The 22827-nt window shown below is 41.2% G+C and overlaps 1 pseudogene; it reads right to left on the reverse strand.

The window, feature by feature from the left end:
- Positions 1-13350: 13350 nt before the first annotated feature.
- On the reverse strand, positions 13351-13800 carry LOC145390705 (protein GVQW3 pseudogene; annotated as a pseudogene).
- Between the last annotated feature and the right edge of the window lie 9027 nt (positions 13801-22827).

The raw sequence follows: 22827 nt of genomic DNA on the forward strand, positions 1-22827 counted from the left end.
AAGTCGGTTTAGAACTTCTTCATCCCACAACAATTCTGCTACTATTCCATCTTCTCCTGGTGTCTTTCCTCTTTTCATACGTTGAACAGTTTATTTCATATGGTGTTACCTGTGGTATTTCACTTGTATCATATGAAAAATCAACTGCACGTATTTTTGCCTTTGATACATACTGTATAATTCTTTGTAAAATTCTCCAGCTCTCATGACCATCTCCTCTCTGTACTTTACATGGCTTCACTATTCTCGTTTTCCGGTGATATAAATTATTGCTTCTTAGGGCCATTTTTATGCACACCTGCTTCAGAAATTTTCCTCTTTTTTGATAGTTTCTTTGATCTCATCCCTGTTGTTTTCTTTTCTTGTGTCTGTCCGCATTTTCTATTTCATCTTTCTTTGTTTTTCTTCTACTTCCTCTTTTGCATGAGCACGAGCATCGCCTTTTAATAGATATTGGCTATAGTTATACTAGTTTTCTTTACTGTCTCTGCTGATTCCCTTTGTACTTTTGTTAGTCAATCACTCAGCTCTTCAATGTTACACTCGATATAACTCAGAGCCTAGAATGTGTTCTTTATTTCTAAGGGGGAGCTTTGCTTTTTCTCACTCGTACTGCACATACAATTTTGTTTTGAATAATTTTCTTTCTTTGCTCTTTGAAAAAATTAGTCTGGCTATGCAAGTCACTATTCTCTAGTCACTTCCTATATTTATTATGTTGATATTTGTGGCGTAAGCTGCGGTGTTGATCTTGGATGCTATAATGAAGTCGATTGCATTCTTTGGTTCTCCATTTTGACTTCTGGTCTATTTTTTTCCTGTGCTCTGGTGGAAGAATGTATTAAATATTTATTTTCACGGTATACATTTCAGCGAAAGTTACCACCATTTCACTCTATAATTCCCCTTTCCTACTCCGAATTTTCTCATACATGATTCTCCATTTGTTTATTTTTCTGCTGATACATTGAAGTCCTACATAAGTGTACTATATCTGGTCTTTTCTTCTCCTATAGTCCTGGGGATCTCGTTATGTTGTTTCAATTTCTTCATCTGTGTTTTGAGAAATGGGTGCATATACTGTACCTATAATATATTCAAAGTGCATCTTTTACATAGTTTTATTACACCTAATGCTAGTGTGCCAGGCACACTGCTTAATTTAATGTTCTCTGCAAGATGCCTGTTAATAAGAAATAGTACACCACCAACTGTTTCATTTTGCCTTTCTCTGTAAAAAAAATAATTTGCTTCCGGTCTTGGAGACGAATTAAATTTTCTTCTTTTCTCTTGATCTCACTCAGATTTATAGTATTCCAACCTATGTTTTCTAATTGTGTGTACAAATGTACACACGCGTGTAGTGTGTGTCTCTCCAACATAATTAAAAGACGCTCGTGTTCTAGCTGGGACAGATTGAAACTGCTCTGTCACTTGCCGAGTTGCGTGAGGCAAAACAAAAATCCTGATGTGTTGTGATTGAAATATATCCTCCTATAACGGATTTACCTGCTTCGTCATACGATTCAGGTGGTTTAGCTTTCATCATGCCATGGTATAGTGGTAGCAGTGTGACTTTTTTCGATTCCTAGCCAGAACCGTAATATATATATATATATATATATATATATATATATATATATATATATATATATATATATATATATATATATATATATATTATTACGGAACAGAGAAAGATAATGTACACTTTAAGTGAGAATACTAATAATCACTACTGTCCCGTAAAGGACCAGGTTCAAAATAAAAGACTTAGGTAAAATTACAAGTTAAAGTTTAATGCTCAAACTAACAACAAAACATTCAGGACTCATAAGGATAATGTAATGGCAAAAAACAGGTTAAATATATGGTTAACTGCAATAGCCTCTATTAACACGAAATTAGCAAGAGTAAATTTATCTAAGTCAGCCCTGATAAAATGAAAATACACTGGGAAATGCTCAGTTAATGCAAGATAAATTATTACAGATACAAAATATTATTAAAACTGGCTGACAAAATGAATCCTACATAAATTACAAAAACCTCACTAGGCCCACAAATTAAACTTATGCTATACAGTACAAGAACAAAATGCAACAACACTATACTCAAATTACACAGCTGCTAGATGGTTGGAGACTTCCTGAGCACTCAATAATAAATGTACAGGGGAGGACAGAGATGTGAACAAAATGAGGAGCAGATCTAAGTGGCAATAATGCAGAGACTGAGCTCATTATATAGGGGCCAGCAGAGCTTAATACAACTTGTAAGAAGGACGCGCAAATGAAGCCATGGGGACAAAGAGTTGACAATCCCTCTCTGAACAACAGAAAGAACGACTTTCTCTACTATAACGGTAGAAAGGGGGGACTGAGGCAGAACACGCTCGTGATCAAACATGCAGCATATTGTGCGTTAAAATTACACAAAGGATGAAATCATAGACTATGTAACACCTCCCCACAAAGAAAAAGAAATTTACAAATGAAATTTCTTATTACTCTAAAACAATCTGTCTAAAGTCAAGATAAGCACTCTGCAATAACATTTTCTTTCCTAGTGTTACAAAACATGAGATCTCCCTAGCACGTTCAGTCATAGGTACTTGCCAGTATCCCTTTAACAAATCAAACTTACTTATGTACCTAGCCTTTCCGATCTTGTCTATGCAATCTTCCATGCGAGGGAGAGGGTAAGTGCCTGTTTTGGTTATCTGATTAACACGTCTGTAGTCGATGCAAAGCCGCTGTCACCCACCTGGCTTAGGGACTAAAGTGACAGGAGAACTCCACTCACTCTGACAGGGCTCAATCATCTTGTGGTCCAACAGGTAGCCAAGCTCCTTCTCGATGAGAGGAACTTTCACTGGGTTCACACGGTAAGGAGGCAATTTAATTGGCTTTGCGTCTCCAACATCGACATCATGCATCAACACAGTGGTTCTTCCTGGAGTAGCACGGAACACTTGCGGGTACTCCTGCAGTAATGCCGAAAACTCCTGCCTTTCCTCGGGAGCTAGATGAGAAAGCTTAGTCTGGAGATCATTCATGATATCAAGATTCTTCCCCAAACTATCACTCATGCTGATGCTGCATGGGAGAGCTTCACTTGCAGACTCGGGTGGAACAGCTACAGTACAGACTGGGTTATTTTCGTCCCGCCTGTGATACAACTTTAGCATGTTGATGTGACATAGTTGCTTGTTCTTTCTACGATCTGGTGTGGCGATGACATAGTTCACATCACTGAGTTTCTTCTCCACGAAATAAGGACCACTAAACTTGGCTTGAAGAGGTTGCCCATGCACTGGTAGCAGAATCAAAACCTGATCTCCTGGCTGAAAGTGGCGTAACCTGAACTTCTTATCATACCAAGTCTTCATCTTCTCCTCAGCAGCTCCTAAATTCTCTCTAGCCAGCTGTAAAGCAGTGGACAGCCGTTCTTTGAACTTCATCACATACTCCAGCAGGTTGACGTCATCTTCCTCCGACAGCCAGCATTCCTTCGGTAACTTAAGGGGTCCTCTTACTTCATGGCCAAACAGTAGTTCAAAAAGTGAGAAGCCCAGTGATTCATTTGGAGATTCTCTTGCGGCAAACACAACAAATGGAAGACCTTTATCCCAGTCTTTCTGATGTTCCAAACAGTATTTCTTGAGCATCGATTTGAGTGTTTGATGATATCTCTCCAACGCTCCTTGGGTCTGGGGATGGTAAGCTGAAGACGTGATCTGGGTGATGCCCAGCTCTTTCAGAGACTGCTTGAAAACATTTGACATGAAAATACTTCCCCGGTCTGACTGTACCTCCTTGGGCAGACCAAACTTTGTGAAGAACCCTAGCATTTCCATAACCACGTTCTTTGCTGAGATATTTCTAAGTGGAATGGCTTCAGGATAATGAGTAGCCATATCAATCAGGGTCAACACATAAGAAAATCCTGAAGAAGTCTTAGGAAGAGGGCCCACAATATCCACCAACACATGGGTGAAAGGTGCCTCAAAAGGAGGAATGGGGACTAGAGGTGCAACCTTTTCGGTCTGATTACACTTCCCCACAACTTGACAGGTGTGACAAGACTTACAATACCAGGAAACATCCCTGAAGATACCTGGCCAGTAGAAGTGTTTCAAAATGCGTGCCACAGTCTTCCTCACTCCAAGGTGTCCTGCCAAACTGGAATCATGAGCCACTCTAATGATATCCTGTCTACAAACACGAGGGATGACAACTTGATGTACAACCTCCCATTCACAGTCGGCTGATGCTGTTGGGGGTCTCCACTTCCTCATAAGTACTCCTGACTTTATATAATAACAATTAGAAGCACCAGTTGACTCTTCCTCACTGCAAGCAGAGTTAGCAAGACCTTTCAACTCAGGGTCAGCAACCTGCAACTCAATCAACTCTTGACGAGACAAATTATCAACACTACGGGGTACTGCCTCATCTGGTGAGTGGTCCAAATTAGCAAGAAAAGTGTCAGCTAGGATAACATCATCATCATCATTATCCTCTAAATCACCAGTAACTTTAGACTTAGCCCTAGTGACAGCACATGCAGGGAACACATCAAGGACATCACAATCCTGGGACGCAGCCACTGGCTCACTAGACAACTGAGGAGCTGGACACACTTGACTCCCACCAATATCATTTCCAAGTAAGAAAGTTACACCTGACATTGAGAGTGTCTCAACCAACCCACCCATAACGGAACCATTAGCAAAACCAGACTCTAAATTCACTCTGCACAGAGGGACAGAGAAGTAATTATTCCCTACACCTTGTAAGATTACAGTTTCATCAGAGGAATTAACATTAGAGCCTAGAACACTGGTCAGCATAAGGGATTGGCAAGCACCTGTATCACGATATATTTGAACTAATTTCCTGTCATTACTGTCCAGAGGACTGACAAAACCATCAGACAGGAAATTAGCACATGAACTCTTGAGAGTGTCACCCACGTTACTGCTCAAAAGAGGAGCTCCATCATGAGAATTTACGTTACCCATCAAAGCAGGTTCAGTTAACTCAGTTAAAGAATTATGGGAACTCTCAAGGGTGGACACTAGACCAATTGACTGAATATTTAAAGACTCCTTTTTGTTCACATCACGCTGTCTCCTGAAACATTTCTCCGTAGTATGACCAAGCTTACTACAATAAGTACATTTACTTTTCTGAAATCTAGAGGTGAAGCTGGTATTTACTTCCTGAGAAACATCATCTTTATTCTCTTTCCTGTTACCTGTACTCTGAGTAGAGGCAACGTACTTACTCTCAGCTTTCCCTTTTTCTCTAGAATATCTCTTGTGAGTGAGAACATATTCATCAGCTAAAACTGCAGCATCAGACAAATTATCTATTCTTTTCTCATCGAGATATAGGCTTACATCTTTATAAATTCACCTCTTAAAGTCCTCCAGCAAAATCATCCGCTTAAATTTACCAAAATCAGAATCCACATTCTTAGAATTTAACCACTGCTCTAACAGATCTTATTTGATTTTTGCATACTCAACATGGGATTGCTTATCTTGCTTGTAAGTTGTCCTAAATTTTACTCTATAGGCTTCAGGAACAAACTCATAGGCCTTAGGAATCAAGCTCTTAACTACATCATAATTATCAGATTGATCCTGAGGCAAAGATGCATAAGTTACTTGAGCTTTACCGGTGAGATCAGTTTGAAGGAGTACTGGCCAATACTTTTTGGGCCAATTAAAACTTGTAGTTACCCTCTCAAACAACTGAAAATACTTTGTTAAATCAGATTCATTAAAAGGAGGGACAAGTTTAACATTTTTAGCCACATCAAAATCATCAGAGCTAGATGATCCAGTTCCACCTTGTTTCATGCGATACTCATGGTCTGCCTGAATCCTAGCTAGTTCAATTTGTGCCTGAGCCTGTATCTGTGCCTCCTGAATCCGAGCCTGATATTCAGCCTCCTTAGCATTTGCTTGAAATTCAGCCTCCTTAACACGAGACTCCGCCTCCTTAGCCTGAGCCTCCTGCAGGGCTAGCTGTAACTTAGCTAATTCAAACTGGGTTTGCTCATTTGGAGGAGTTACATTAAACAAGCTTTCATTAATCATGTCAACAATTTGATCTTTAGAATGATGAGAGCGAACATCAATTCCCAATTGTTGAGCAACAAGCTTAAGTTCATTCTTTGTTCTGTTTTCTACATCCAACACTGTTTGCACATTTGACAAAAAATCTTTGGCTTCATCAAGTGTAGTAATAGTAGACATCATTGTCACGGGGTTTTTATAATATCGCGGTGTTTTTAAAAATAAATGCTTAAATATTATTTAAATTGATATTAATATTCAATAATATTGAAGAGCAGAGACAATGATTGTCTTGCTACATCAAGCAACGATTACTTTATGCTGACTTGCTACGATTCTCTAAGAACGAGAATTTATAAACTTTCTCAACAGTACACAGCAGAGACTAATTACTCACAATTGCTGAATTACTGTACCGTTAGCCTCTGGAGAAAGTTACTTCACCCCTGACAATAAATAACTAATACTAACATCAGGTTCTTGCCGATGCTTAACTCCTATGGCACAACGGATTTTAAGTTAATACAACAAGACTGGTCTAAGTACCAGTTATGAATAGTAAAACGTTTATGCAAGCTAGGAGCTATATGGAAAATAAGCTTAATTTGGAGAAATGAAACAAGATTTTACTTTACACTGAGCTCAAGAAAGGAACTGTTAAATTTATTGATTACAAAAAAATAAATTTAACGTTACAATTCAAATCAAATTAATGAGACGCACTCACTCACTCACACAAAAGCTAAATACTTACGCCTAGGAAAAAAACCTTAACTAAACTCTTAAAACTAGGATTATACAAAAAGGAAATACCAGTCGATGAATGCTATGTATCACCCAGGGGGTGGGAGGACTGGATTAACTGTCTCAGTGGAGCTTGGGTGCTAGCGACCTCTCACATTTCTGGAGCACAGGACCTTCCTCCGTCACAACAAACACTCGACTGCCTTCAAAATACATTGTATGGGCAGGACGCACACGCCACCGGAAGAAGGCGTGGCTAACGGTTTAGGCAAGCAGAGGCGAACAATAAAGAAACAATTGTATCGCTCAGTAGAGCACTTAGTGACGTGCATTAAATCGGTCACTTTTGAAAGTGACGAATGTTTTAAAAAGTATACTCCGAAATGGAGAGAGAAACGGTTAACTGAGCGATACACAGTGAGTTTTCCACTAATAGTTCGTGGCTTCTCACAAAAGGGAAATGTTGCGAATTGATTCGTGACATTACGCCCCTACAAAATTAAATTTTTTTCCTTATGGGAAAAAATTTGTGGATATATATATATATATATATATATATATATATATATATATATATATATATATATATGTACACATCCTAAGTCATTCACACAAGATTCACACTGTGGTGTGTGTGCTATCCTGCTACAGGAGAAAGTCGCAGTCGCCAGTGAGCGAAAAAAAAACTCGTATTTACGTTAATAGAAGCAAGCTTGAGGGAAAAACTCCGTGACGACGGTGAAAATCCTGTACTCAGGTCAAACTGAGCGAAAATTCGCTACATTTACACTGACAACTAATTGTTGTGTAGCGTGGTGTATGTAATACACGGTGTAGGTGTGACAGTTGTTATGTAACTGTACCTACGTGTAAAATGACACAGTAAATAATAATATGGCGACGACGAAGGCAGAGAAGAGGCAGCAGCGTGCGGCAGACGATCAGCTGGCCCGCACAGCAAAACTGCTACACCCATTGCTGGACCTGCAAAACTAATTGAGGTGGAGCATCAAAAGTGTCAATGACACAAAATTTTAGTATGTTACAATTACTCTCTGCCTAGCAGTCAGTGCTACGACGTACATTCGAGGTCGCCATTAATTATAGCACACGATTATGGTCGGCAAGTTGAGAATCCTTGTGCAAACTCGGGTCTTCCATAGCCTCGAACCGCACACGGGTCCTCAACCTGTGCCTTAACCTACAGTTCTTATATTAATATCGGGAAGCTGAGAATCCTTATGCAAACTTGGGTCTTCCATAGCCTCAAGTCACCTCTGCGGAATTCTCACTTCCCCCTTAACTACAGTACGTATATTAGTATCGGGAAGCTGAGAATCCTTGTGCAAACTTGGGTCTTCCATAGCCTCAAGTCGCCTCTGTGGAGTTCTCTCTCGAACTTCCCCCTTAACCTACAGTACTTATATTAGTATCGGGAAGCTGAGAATCCTTGTGCAAACTTGGGTCTTCCATAGCCTCAAGTCGCCTCTGCGGAGTTCTCTCTCGAACTTCCCCCTTAACCTACAGTACTTATATTAGTATCGGGGAGCTGAGAATCCTTGTGCAAACTTGGGTCTTCCATAGCCTCAAGTCGCCTCTGCAGAGTTCTCTCTCGAACTTCCCCCTTAACCTACAGTACTTATATTAGTATCAGGGAGCTGAGAATCCTTGTGCAAACTTGGGTCTTCCATAGCCTCAAGTCGCCTCTGCGGAGTTCTCACTCGAACTTCCCCCTTAACCTACAGTACTTCTATTAGTACCGGGAAGCTGAGAATCCTTATGCAAACTTGGGTCTTCCATAGCCTCAAGTCGCCTCTCAACTTCCCCCTTAACTTACGGTACATAATATGTATGTACAGGCCCTGGACATAATGTGTCCTGTGGGGCCAATGGGCGAGACGTCAGGTCTGCACCCACTTCACCACTACCCTGTCTCTCAACTGTCTCAGAGATTACGGGTGTGGTTACAAATGGCACAGGAAGGGCATGTCCCTGATTAGTGGTGATACTTTGGCACACACTGCAGGAACGGACAAAACTATCTATGTCTCGTCCCATCCCTGGCCAGAAAAAGTCAGCTCGGATACGGCCCTGGGTCTTCCTTTTGCCCAGGTGACCTCCTGAGACTGAACAATGACCCCATTGTAACACTGCTAGGCGGTACTTGGCGGGAACGACAAACTGCAGTCGAACCTCGCCCTCGGGTGTTCGTGACTCACGGTAGAGCCGTCCTTGTTTGCGAAGGAACTCGGCTCGACCTCCCCGTGAATACTTTATCACTCGACCCTTTTGTTTGTTCCGCACGGCAGCAAGTGTCGGGTCAGAATGTTGTTCTTGCACAACAAGTTGACTACACATCAGATCTTGCGGCGATTCAATGATCACTGGGGTGACACAGTCTGGAGCCTCAGTCATGGCTCGTATTACCGCAGCAGCCGAAGTCTGAGTAGCGTCATCGGAGCAACTATCCTTGACTCCATTAATATTTCCAATGATGAGGTCAAATAAAGGTTCTGGCATGACAACTGCAAGTGTCGTACCAGTATAAAATGGAGATGCCACCTGGATACATGCCTCAGGGAACAATCTCACTGATCCATCAATAAGGTTTGCATGGATCTGTCGACCTGTATACTGCTCAGGCCGAACTAAACTCTGCTTAACCAAGCAACCTGAGGAACCATTGTCTCTCAGGACCTTCACAGGAATGTCTCCCACAAACCCTTGCTGAACAAGGAAGGTACTGTCACCTGTGGGAGGGCCTGTGGAGGAAGCAGCTAGCCACTCATGAGGCTGCTGAACTGATGCGGCGAACATTGTGCCTTGAGGGTTATATTGGGAAGATGGAACATTGGCCATCTGTGGAGGGGGGTTCACTGTCACTGAGGGACTAGTGAACTGTGGGGAAGTACCCACACTGGTAGGGACGTGACCACCATGCTGCTGCTGAGGAATGAAGGCTGCATTCGCTTCCTGCCTCTTTTGAGCTGGTGGTGAAAAAGTTTGTCCCGATGGTCGGTTGCGTGGCTGATACTGCTGCTGGTTAGGGTACTTGTACCTCTTCCACTCAGGTTTCTGAGTGTTTTGCCCCTGGTCCTTCTGTGGTTTTGGACCTTGGCCATTACTCTGAGAACGGCTTTGGTGCTGGGATTCAGTCTGAGACGGCTTCCCAGACTTGGCAGTATCTTTTCTGCTCCAGGTGTTTTGCTTACGAGTTTGATACCCGTATGCAGTAAAGAATGCGTCAGCCTTCTCTGCCATTTGGCTGGCATCTTTCACCTGGCAGATCTTAAGCTGTGCTATGAGCTCAGCAGGCCACGACCTCTCTAGCTGTGTACGCAGCATAAGGTCAATTATCCCCTCACGCGTGGAAGGAGTTTCATCTTTCTCCATCCACTCATTTAAGTAAGCTGTGAGACGATCAAGGAACTGAACAGCTGTCTCCTTGTCTTGGAGACGAGCTCGCGTGAACTGAACTTTGGCGTCGTCTACTGTGAGACCATACGCCTTAATGAGTGCAGCTTTCATCATCTCATATGTGAGATTGTCTCCACGAATTCTGTGGAGAATATCGAGGGCAGGGCCCTCAAATAGGCTAAGAAACTGAAGCCGCTTAGCTGCCTCATCCAGTTGATATAAGTCTGCCATGTCCTCAAAACGAGCTATGTACGGCTCGATTCGCTCGCTTTCCTTGTATGAAGGAAGCTTGATGCGTGGGGTCGCCAGGACATGTGCAGGGAGAACGCTCGTGGAGCTTGGACCAACTGCACCAGACGTGTCTGAAGCCAAGGAATCTCACTTGAGCTTCAGCACTTCAAGTTCATGTTCTCGTTCTTTGTCTCGTTGTTCACGCTCGTATTCGCGCTGTTCTCGCTCTTGTACTAGCTCGTGTTCGCGCTGTTGTCGCTCTTTTTCTAACTCGAGCTCGCGTTGTTTTTGTTCGTGTTCGCGCTGTTCTCGCTCATATTCGCGCTGTTCTCGCTCACGTTCACGAGCGTCTTTCTCACGTTCTTGCTCGTAATTGAACTGTGAGAGAACCTAACTCTGAATTTTCTCTGGGTCAGTGAGACCCATATCTTTGGCTTCCTGTACATAAGCACTGGCTGCCATGGCGCTAATTTATTAAGCAAACGAAACTGAGCACTGACTGCTTCGCAAACGAATGCTAATAATACAAATAAAGAAGACAGACACAAGCTAGTGGTGACCAGTCTTATCTAGTTAACTGGCAAAGAATAAATCAAAAATGTAAATGACTGGGAAGACTCAATAATAAACACAATGGGTACGCTGACTTCCCAGGAGCGAATAAAATCGTCTGGCGTTACCAAGAATAAACTAGAGTTAAGTACTCTATTGATTAATAAAGCAAAAACTCACTTGCTAAATTAACGGTAAACACCAGTAAACTTGTGCCTATAAACTTTAATTATAAATACCTAAATATGAATGAGTGAGCACTATCTTGTGAATAGCTTTAGAGCTAGGAGTTAATATCCTGGCGAGGTCGCCAATTGTCACGGGGTTTTTATAATATCGCGGTGTTTTTAAAAATAAATGCTTAAATATTATTTAAATTGATATTAATATTCAATAATATTGAAGAGCAGAGACAATGATTGTCTTGCTACATCAAGCAACGATTACTTTACGCTGACTTGCTACGATTCTCTAAGAACGAGAATTTATAAACTTTCTCAACAGTACACAGCAGAGACTAATTACTCACAATTGCTGAATTACTGTACCGTTAGCCTCTGGAGAAAGTTACTTCACCCCTGACAATAAATAACTAATACTAACATCAGGTTCTTGCCGATGCTTAACTCCTATGGCACAACGGATTTTAAGTTAATACAACAAGACTGGTCTAAGTACCAGTTATGAATAGTAAAACGTTTATGCAAGCTAGGAGCTATATGGAAAATAAGCTTAATTTGGAGAAATGAAACAAGATTTTACTTTACACTGAGCTCAAGAAAGGAACTGTTAAATTTATTGATTACAAAAAAATAAATTTAACGTTACAATTCAAATCAAATTAATGAGACGCACTCACTCACTCACACAAAAGCTAAATACTTACGCCTAGGAAAAAAACCTTAACTAAACTCTTAAAACTAGGATTATACAAAAAGGAAATACCAGTCGATGAATGCTATGTATCACCCGGGGGGTGGGAGGACTGGATTAACTGGCTCAGTGGAGCTTGGGTGCTAGTGACCTCTCACACTTCTGGAGCACAGGACCTTCGTCACAACAAACACTCGACTGCCTTCAAAATACATTGTATGGGCAGGACGCACACACCACCGGAAGAAGGCGTGGCTAACGGTTTAGGCAAGCAGAGGCGAACGATAAAGAAACAATTGTATCGCTCAGTAGAGCACTTAGTGACGTGCATTAAATCGGTCACTTTTGAAAGTGACGAATGTTTTAAAAAGTATACTCCGAAATGGAGAGAGAAACGGTTAACTGAGCGATACACAGTGGGTTTTCCACTAATAGTTCATGGCTTCTCACAAAAGGGAAATGTCGCGAATTGATTCGTGACAATCATGAATAAATCACAGTCACAAAATATCAAGCAATATCCTTATGATAATATCCTGAATATCCTGATATGAGATCGCCAAATTTATGTTACGGAACAGAGAAAGATAATGTACACTTTAAGTGAGAATACTAATAATCACTACTGTCCCGTAAAGGTCCAGGTTCAAAATAAAAGAGTTGGGTAAAATTACAAGTTAAAGTTTAATGCTCAAACTAACAACAAAACATTCAGGACTCATAAGGATAATGTAATGGCAAAAAACAGATTAAATATATGGTTAACTGCAAAAGCCTCTATTAACACGATACTAGCAAGAGTAAATTTATCTAAGTCAGCCCTGATAAAATGAAAATACACTGGGTAATGCTCAATTAATGCAAGATAAATTATTACAGATACAAAATATTATTAAAACTGGCTGACAAAATGAATCCTACATAAATTACAAAAACCTCACTAGGCCCACAAATTAAACTTATGCTATACAGTACAAGAACAAAATGCAACAACACTTATACTCAAATTACACAGCTGCTAGATGGTTGGAGACTTCCTGAGCACTCAATAATAACTGTACAGGGGAGGACAGAGATGTGAACAAAATGAGGAGCAGATCTAAGTGGCAATAATGCAGAGACTGAGTTCATTATATAGGGGCCAGCAGAGCTTGATACAACTTGTAAGAAGAACGTGCAAATGAAGCCATGGGGACAAAGAGTTGACAATCCCGAACTGAACAACAGAAAGAACGACTTACTCTACTATAACGGTAGAAGGGGGGGACTGAGGCAGAACACGCTCGTGATCAAACATGCAGCATACTGTGCGTTAAAATTACACAAAGGATGATGAAATCATAGGCTATGCAACAATATATATATATATATATATATATATATATATATATATATATATATATATATATATTGGTCACGAGAGACTCAAGAGCACTCGGATTCTAGGTCATGAGCTCAACCATCTCCCGGCTGTCACCAACACGTTTTTCCTTCTGTTCGTCACTGAGCACCCTGGAAACAAACTTTGCACAAATTTGGCGCATGTTCAGATCTTCATGAAGAATTCTGTGCACAGTTGCCACACTGACTCCAAACTGTGTATTTATTGTCTGAATAGATATACGATGGTCCTCGTCCAGAAAATTACGAATTTTCACAACCAACTCTAGCGTTCTGAGATCCCTCTCCCTCCCGCACCTCTCATCGTCTCCCACCTCCTCTCTGCCGTCCTGGAAACTCTTATGCCAGCGAAAAACAGATGCTCTGCTCATACAAGTTAATTCATAAGCAGTCTGAATCATTTCATAAGTTTCTGTAGCGTTTTTGTCCAGTTTAACACAAAACTTTATTGCGTAGCGAGTTTCCAAATTGTTTTCACGTCCCGACTGCATTCTGACAACTAGTCAGCTGTGACAGGCGGTGTATAGTAGGGTGTATTTAAAGTGCTGTAACAGCCGTCTCCTTCAACTTGGAAAAAACAAAATTTGGCATGTTAGCTTATTAGATGTATAGTAATGATATATTAAAGTGACAGTAATCTAGGACAGTTAGAAGTGCCTCTCCCGAAAGAGTCTCAGAACTTCTGGAATGCACCTCGTATATATATATATATATATATATATATATATATATATATATATATATATATATATACACACACGAGTATGCTGTATAATATGTGGAGAGAGAGAGAGAGAGAGAGAGAGAGAGAGAAAGAGAAAGAGATTTATATAGTCTAGGTATTTATGGATGGATATGAATAATTTTTTCAGAATATTTGCCAAGTATGAACGTAAGCTTCTACCTACAGTAAATCTCTGCCACATCCGTCAAAAACTGACATACGTAATTTAGTACTTTACTTGAATCTACATAATGGTAACATAATGCCTATAAACCCAAACACCAGTTAACCGATTTCCTTCAGTTTGCCCTGAAAATCTTTTCTATTAAAAAAAATAAAAATAAAATCGCTCCGCAAAAACTATTTGCTCATTTTTGTCGTCAAAGCCGACCGATCAGATTCAAAACAATTTTCGGTTAAACTAAACTGCACTGTGTTTTGTTGGTCAAAGTGATAAGAATCCGACCGAAATATTTTTCATCGAAACCAACACCATCTTCTTATCTACCAAGCGACTTCGGGAGCAGTCATGGTGCAGCTGGCTCTCACTTGAAAAGATTGAAAATGGCTAGCGGGGAGTAGTCAGTCATGAATATCAAGAAATTACCGCTGTATACATAAAATCGGGGAGGGGGAGGCTAATATTTAGGAGATATATAGCTAGCTCAGCACAGATAAGAGCTGTCAGTTTTTCGTCATACGACCTATTTCAGCGGCCACCAGTGTTTACGTTTTGATCGGTACCTGTAATTTTTCGGTTCTTTGTAGCCAGACCAGGATTCGAAGCACAGCTAGGGCCCCATGATTTCTGTCCACAAAGACGAATTTCAACTTTTTTGAACAAAGGCGCATTATATATATCTAATTTTATGCATTTGTTTATTTTTTATGTATGAAGATTTCAGTAGCCAGATTTCTTTTTCCTCTGATCAAACTCGTATGTGAGGTAAGAAGTTATTTTGAAAAAATAACGCAACTTTATTGAACTGAACTAGAATAAATAATTAAATACATTATCTATCTATCTATATATATATATATATATATATATATATATATATATATATATATATATATGTATAGGAGTAAACTGTAGCACCAGTCGAACAGGACAGTACTCCCGAGGTGAATGGCAAGCTGGTGATAGGGAGAGCTGGAGCTCCCGTTTCACCAACCCTCAGGACTTGGTCCTGACCATCTCCCTTTGCTGAACATTTTCAGTGCTCTCATTTACACAGATAGTAGGCCAGCATGCTCTCATAATACATCTACCTTCAACTGTCTACATCACATTTCATGCGCATAACATATCACACCTTCTATTCACTGTCTTTAGCAATGGCCACTACAATGTCACCATCAACTGAGGTGGTACCTCAGATTGCCACCACTGGCAGGCTAGGGCTGGCGGCACAGGGTCCTCCCAGTCGCCATCAAGCGACTGTGCCGGCAGCAACTCTTGCATTTTCCAATGATGCTCATCAGCGGAGAAGTGAAAATGCAGCCTTATTCTTCACCAACATCCGCAGCCTTAGCACAAATTTAAACTCAGTTTATTTTTTCCTTCAATCCATATCCCCTCTGTCCCTTTTCCTCACAGAACCACAAATCTCACCCTCTGCTGATATATCCCCATTTTGTTTTCCCGGTTACCATCTCATCACAAACTTCCGTAACGAGGGTGGTACCTGTTGTTATATCAAAACCCAATATGCTGTTGAAACAATTATAAACTTCACTTTTAAACTTCACTTCATCCAGTTTTGATTACTCGTTGTTTAAACTAAAGTGTCAAAATATTACCAAATATATCTGTGTAGTCTATTGCACCCACAATGCTTCTTCGGAACCCAGTATATTTGATTCCATATCCACACAGTTGAGTAACCTTAACCTTGCCCTTAGCACCGAAATCACCATTTTGGGTGATTTTAACATACATAATGTTGAATGGTTATTGCATTCTGCCAGGACTGATGACGCTGGTCTAGAGTGCGAGCTGTTTGTAGAATCGTTTAATCTCACCCAGCTGGTAAAGCAACCAACCAGAATACAAGATAAACCTGACCATAATGCCCATCTCTTGGATTTATTCTTGACAAATAATCCAGATCAATATAGGATAGATGTACTCTCACCACGTGGATCTTCTGATCACAATTTCATCAAAGCCTCATTAGTTAACCCCCCCCCCCACACCTCCCAGTTCTGAACCTGTCAGGGTGACCTGATGGCACTTTGATAGGGCAAACTGGGATGGATTTAGAAATTGTCTTGCTGACATTCCATGGCAGTCTTTCTTCTCTAGTGATCCCAGTTCTACCCAGTCCCACATTTGTGACTTATTACTAGCTGGTATGGATTTATTCATACCAAGTCAACAGTTCACTAAAAGATCGAGCTCTCTAAAATGGTTTGATGGCAACTGTACCAGAGCAACAGCCCAAAGGTCAGTAGCCTATAACTCTTACTTAACCCCTTAAGTCCTAATCGCATCAATTGACGCAATTTGAGTTTTATGCCAAAATGCCTAATCACATCAATTGAACGTGGCCTGTAAAAAACTGAAGAGCACTTGCTCCACCCTGATTATGAAGTACATGCCTTCAGGCCAATGAGAACTCGGCCCTGATGTGGCGTGAGGGGGGATTGGACCAATCCGGGTGGTGGGGGGGAACCCCCGTCTAGGCCGCCTCCATGCCACCCTCTACTCCACTCCCTCATGCCCTCCTTGTCTCCCATCACTCTCCCACCCCTCCACAACAACCTGCGTCCCTTCCCACCCTCTCTTGCCCCTCCTCCCTCCCTGATTGCCTCGCCCACTCTAACCCCACACCATCTCTCTCTCCTTGTCCCTCACTACCTTTCCAACCCCCAACAGACCCCCGAGTTTCAGGCCTGATGTACCTACCTGTTTCATGTTATTTCTACTTCTTCCCAAATTTTTACACCTCACTCTGTTCATTTCTCACTTCATACCTACCAGTTTCTGTACATACGTAGTTGGAGAATGCTGTATGTTGTACTACATATGACGCTTTTTTTTTTTTTTTTCATTCTCCCTACCTGCCCAGATTAGCACCTCTGAGTAGTAGTAGCAGTAGTAGTAGCTGTTCCCTAGGCAGTCTGGCCAAACAGCCCCGAGTCCCTTAGGAAGGCCATGGCCAAGACTGGGCTTTCCCACAGAGCTCTCAAAGAGTGTATGTTGTGTTGTTGGCATAGGTGATTGTGTGCAATGCAGTTTTCTATAATGTGCTTAATAGTATGGGGTACTGTGTTGCATCCTGGACAGGCATCAGCGACGGAGTCATCCAGCCTCTTCTCATAGCTTAAGAGGGCTGGATGGTGCTCACATCTCAGCCTGGCCAGGTGGACCCTGTCCTCACAAGGAAGATAGGATTCAGAAGGGTCGATGTTAGGAGGTCGTGCATGCAGCTGTGTGTTGTCTTTAAGTGACTGAATGGAGCGGCGAGTGATCTGAGTGTGGATATGCTTCTGGAAGCTGGTCTGAAGTGGGCGAGAGGGGAGAGATGACAGTATTTGTGTATGGTATCGTGTGCTGGGTGTTGTTTTGATATTCCTTGGTGTGGGTGGATGTGCTGCCATGTACTATATTGGATGTTGTGGGTTTGTGGAGGCTGCAGCAAGAAACTGGGTGCCTCTCATATCAAGGTGATCCTTGACCTTGAGGACTTTGGTTTCTTGTTGTAGATGATCTGTGGGTGTAGTAGCTGTGCAGCCTGTGATTATTTTTAGGGCCTTGTTCTGTATGGTCTGTAGAGTGTTGTAGTGTGTTTTGGTCAGGTTAGAAGCCCAGGCAGGGCTTGCATAATTCATCACTGAACGTATGTATTGTTTGTATACTGTGGTGGTGGTTTCTTCGTTGTGTCCAAATGTTGTATGGGCAAGTAACCTTAAAGCACTGAGTCTTGGTGTTATTTTAGTTTTAATGTTTGTGATGTGTTGTTTGAATGACATTGATGTATTGTATGTTACACCAAGGATTGTGTGTGTGTGTGTGTGTGTGTGTGTGTGTGTGTGTGTGTGTGTGTGTGTGTGTGTGTGGTAGTGGAGTGTTGATTATGGTGAGGTGTGGGATGTGACTGTGTTCTGCTGTCCAGTTTGTGAGAAGAGTAACTGTAGATTTGGCTGGGGCTATTTTGAGCATGTTTGTGGTGAACTATTCGTGTAGTGTGTTGAGGTAAGGTTGAATGATGTGTGCAGCAGTGTTTGAGTTTTGGTGTGTACATGTAAGTGTTTTATCATCTGCATAGGAAGCAATGTGTATCTGTGGTGTGTGGGGTGTGGGTATGTTGTGCATGTATAGATTAAAGAGTGTATGGGACAAAACAGATCCTTGGGGGACGCTGTTCGTGAAGTTTCTGATGTTAGAAGACTGACCGGCAAATGTTACATGTGCACATCTGCCTGCTAAGTAGTTTGCCAGCCATCTTTTTGTGTTATTGTGTATGTTTGTGTTGAGTATTTTGTTTGTGAGGTTGAGGCGGGGGATGGCATCAAAAGCTTTGCTAATGTCTAGTGTGACTAGGAGTGTTCTGTGTGGTGGCCTAGCTGAATTCATGCCATCGAAAACTCTCTGTGTAAGGTCTGTAAGAAGGGTGTTTGTAGAGTGTAGTGGCCTAAAGCCATGTTGTGACTGGGCTAGGGGAATGTGAGGTGTGACTAGTTGTAGGATCAGTCGTTCAGTGACTTTAGAGGGGGTGCAGAGGAGTGTGATGGGGCGATGTGAGGAGGGTAACGTGGGGTCTTTGTTGGGTTTAGGGATAGTGATGATATTGCCATGCTTCCAGATGTTGGGTATTATGTTGTGTGAGTAGCTGTAGTTTGATATGTTGGTGAGTGCTTGTATGCCTTGTGGTCCTAGGTGTTTAAGGTGAATGTTGCTTATGTTGTCTGGTCCACAGGCAGATGAGAGCTTGAGGTTGTTAATGATGTGCTTCGTCTGGTTGTAAGTGAAAGGTGCGAAGTCTGGGTCTACGGGGAACTGTCTCTTACGTCTGATGATACGTCGGTCTTCCAGATGGGGGGTTAGATGGCTGACTAGTGAAAAGTGATTGATGAGAGTGTTTGCTTGTTGTTTGTTTAAGGGTATGGTGTCTGTTGTTGTGATGGCAGCATGTGATTGTGTGGTGTTTCTGTTGGAAAGTGTGATGCTGTTTAGTGTTTTGTAAAGTTTGCTGATGTTTGTTTTGTGGTCAAGTGTTTGGAGGTAATTTTTCCAGTTTCGTGTTTGCTGTTCTGATATTTTACTGTTTATTTGAGTGTTGAGTTCTTGTATTTGTTGTATGGTGTCTTGTGTATGGGGTGTTGGGGAGTGTCACAGTGTGTCCCATTGTTTGATGAGGCCTTGAATTTGTGGTGTGAAGTTGGGGTTGTGTCTCTTTCTGTTGCCTCTAGGGATGTGTCTTTTGTCTGCGTTTTGTATGATGTCATTGAAAGTGTGCACAGCGGTGTTGATATTTGTGATGCGAGTACTGTTTAGTGTTTTGAAATGTTGTTCTGTTTCAGTTACAAAGGCCTCCCAGTTGGCTCTCTTATAATTAGTGTATGTGTGTTTGTGGCCAGCTGGGGTGATTCTGGTTTTGGTAGTGATGATGATTGGGAGGTGATCAGAACCTAAGGTTTTGACCACTCTCCATGATGTAGTGGGAGCAAGGTTTGGGGAGCAGAAGGTGATGTCTGGAGATGATGGGAGGAAGAGGGCTTTGTGTGGGATATGGGTATGTTGGTCTAGACTGTTTAGTATGAAAAGATGATCTGTCTGGGATTGTAGTACCAGCCCTCTGTCTGTGTCAGGGTTGTGTTTTCATGGTTGGTGTGGCAAAACAATTTGAAATGACTTGTTTCAATAAGAAAAATAGGTAGTTATCAAAATTTTCATGTTTTCGATTGTTTTCCAGGGGTAACTATCATAAACTTTTTTTAACTTTGATGCGCGATTGTGCGATAACCATTAGCCTATGGCAGTACGGATTGCGTTGTCAGGTGTGTAAATTCTTCCTCTTTAGCCAGAACACAGTCAATTTGCCCTTGGTGAAAGTCGTCAAAACACCCCCGAATTGCGGTTGTGGGAGGTACCCTGCCTGAAAAAATTGCGGTCATAAGGGGTTAAAAAAGAAAAAAAAATCTGAATCACTCTTTCAGTTTAACCAGCCCCGTCCTGTCGACGTATGGGTACATTGCAACGATTTGCATTTGCCAGTCCCGGCGACGTACCGGTACGTCGTGCAATTGCAAGGTCCCTAATCAGCACAATTTTCAATTTTCGCGCATGATTTTTCGTATGTATACACGGGATACCTTCCTCTATTCCTCTACAAGATGCCAAGCAGGGACAATGCCTTACACCGCATAACCTCCCCCCTCCCCTCCTCACGCCATTGTCTCGGCAATTCACCTGTTACCAGTGACCTGGCTAGTAAAGATATTCAGGGCCAGAGTGATTCCTCAATCGATGACAATGTGGAGGACAATGTTTACATAGCATTAGAAGAAGACACAGCCAGAAATAATGATCAGGTAATGTGACAAAAAGGTCAGGTATGGTGATTAGTTAGTGAGTGAAACAATGCTTTAATGCCTTTATTACTGCTTGAAAACCAATATATTCTCATACTACATATACATTCATACCAAGTAAATAAATAAATACCGTTTATGGGTGGATAAAATAGTTACCCTCTCACAGAACTCGTTTTCTTTGGTGCCAGCATGTTAGAAAACCCAGTCAGGTAAGGAGGAACTCCTACCTGGATTGGGTATTTTAAACATCAGGTGAGCAATTTCTCTATGAATTTTCGATGTTTCTCACCAAAAGCGAAGGTTTTAGCCAAAAAAAAATTTTCCTAAAATACCTCGGGACTGGGGGATGTCGGAGGTGAGGAAAACCTCGGGACGTGACAGGTTAAAATTGCTAAAATCATGTAAAAGCTGTAATAAATCTAGCTGAATCAAATTTTCTTCAAAAGCAAACATCAAAACTACTTAACAACCTTAACCCTTACACAGCGGGCTTGTTTTGCTTTGGCTTGCGGCTCCCGCGGGCATGTTCGCGCTCCAACAAACTCTCTAAAAATATTTGCCAAAAATCAGTTATTAGTCCTAGAATATTAAAATCACATATACCTATGGCACATACCTTCAGCTTTCTCCTTGGGTGTTTGTTGAGCCTTCGTCGAGTACCGTAGGACTTGTGGAGACCTCTGAAGTTGGGTAACGAAGTCTCCACTTTACACTTCCCGACAACTCGTAATATGATTACCACAGCCTGATATTATCACTAGAAACACTAATCTATGATTCTCAAATAGTTTGGAATCCATACTCCCCAAAAATAACACTGTGAAAGCAATGAAAATTACGAGGGTGTATGACCATCCCACTTCCTATCGTTCACCGCTAGTGTTGTCTATTATTCATAAAAACACTCACAGCTTATATATCTGTTACTATATAACAGTTATATATATCTACAGTCTTTATCCATAAGATTCCTTCAGTAATAGTAATTTATTGTCACTGTAGGGATTCAATTTCTTTCAGTAAAATGCGTAGCATTCACTTTCTCGTCCTGTGTACTAGCATTGAGAGTGAATGTCACTTTCACCTTCACGCTCATAACTCATAGTATTCATACATGCTAGAGTGAAACTTTCACTTTCATTACTCCTAGTATATATACTCGTATTCTTATAATACCACTCATTTACATTTCTATTTACGTTCTCTACTTTATTTAGATTATTTACATTTCTATTTTATTACACTGTGTTATGCACTGTCACTTGAAGTAAGTTATAAAACTATTTTCCACTGTTCACTTATATTTACACTCATTGCTTTCTTCCTGTTTACACATTATTTACACTTTATTTACAATTCCACTTGCACTGTTTTACTCAATAAAAAGATCATAGTCACTCTCTAGCAATTGTGAGCCCTTTACCTCTTTCCACACGAGGTGTAGTAGGGGGTAAAGGTCACAGGGCCCTTTGCATGGGGCTATAAAGCAACAGAAGTTAGCAGGAGCAAATCAGACATACTCCCACTTTCAAAGATGACAGTGAACTGATAGTGGTGGCCTCCTGCCGCCTGGCTAGGGTAGGTCCAATACTACTAATTTCAGCCCTATGAGACCTGCTAATTTATAGCAATGAAATGATTGGCAGGAAACCAAGACAATACGTAATAAATTAGGTAGTTCCAAGTGAATGTAAATATCACTTAGTCTTCTCCCTTCCCTCCTTATATGTATATTTGTTACGAAAATAGATTATACGGCATATTTCAAGGGGAAATAAACAGCGAAAATTAGCGAACGAGTGCACATGAGGTGTTGTCAGGTGGTAATTACCCAATTCCAGGTGTATGGCACTATCACTTACCTTATTTCTTTTTTGTATATATTGTTTGGTATAAGAATAGGGCATAGGGCTTATTTCAATGGATGAAATCAGTGGAAAATTCCAGGGAAGATTTACTTAGCGTAGAATACAGTGTGGTGGCCTGCAATAATTAGGTAGTTCCAGGTGAATGTAAATATCACTTAGGCTTCTCCCTTCCTTTCTTATATATATATTTTTATTACGAAAATAGATTATACGGCATATTTCAAGGGGAAATAAACAGCGAAAATTAGCGAACGAGTGCACGTGAGGTGTTGTCAGCCAATTCTAGGTGTATGGCACTCTCACTTACCTTATTTCTTTCTTGTATATATTATTAGGTATAAGAATAGGGCATAGGGCTTATTTCAATGGATGTAATCAGTGAA

This window comes from Coenobita brevimanus, chromosome 15, assembly GCF_032717465.1.
Source record: "Coenobita brevimanus isolate Jiangsu-jjx chromosome 15, ASM3271746v2, whole genome shotgun sequence".
In the NCBI taxonomy this organism is placed as follows: Eukaryota; Metazoa; Arthropoda; class Malacostraca; order Decapoda; family Coenobitidae; genus Coenobita; species Coenobita brevimanus.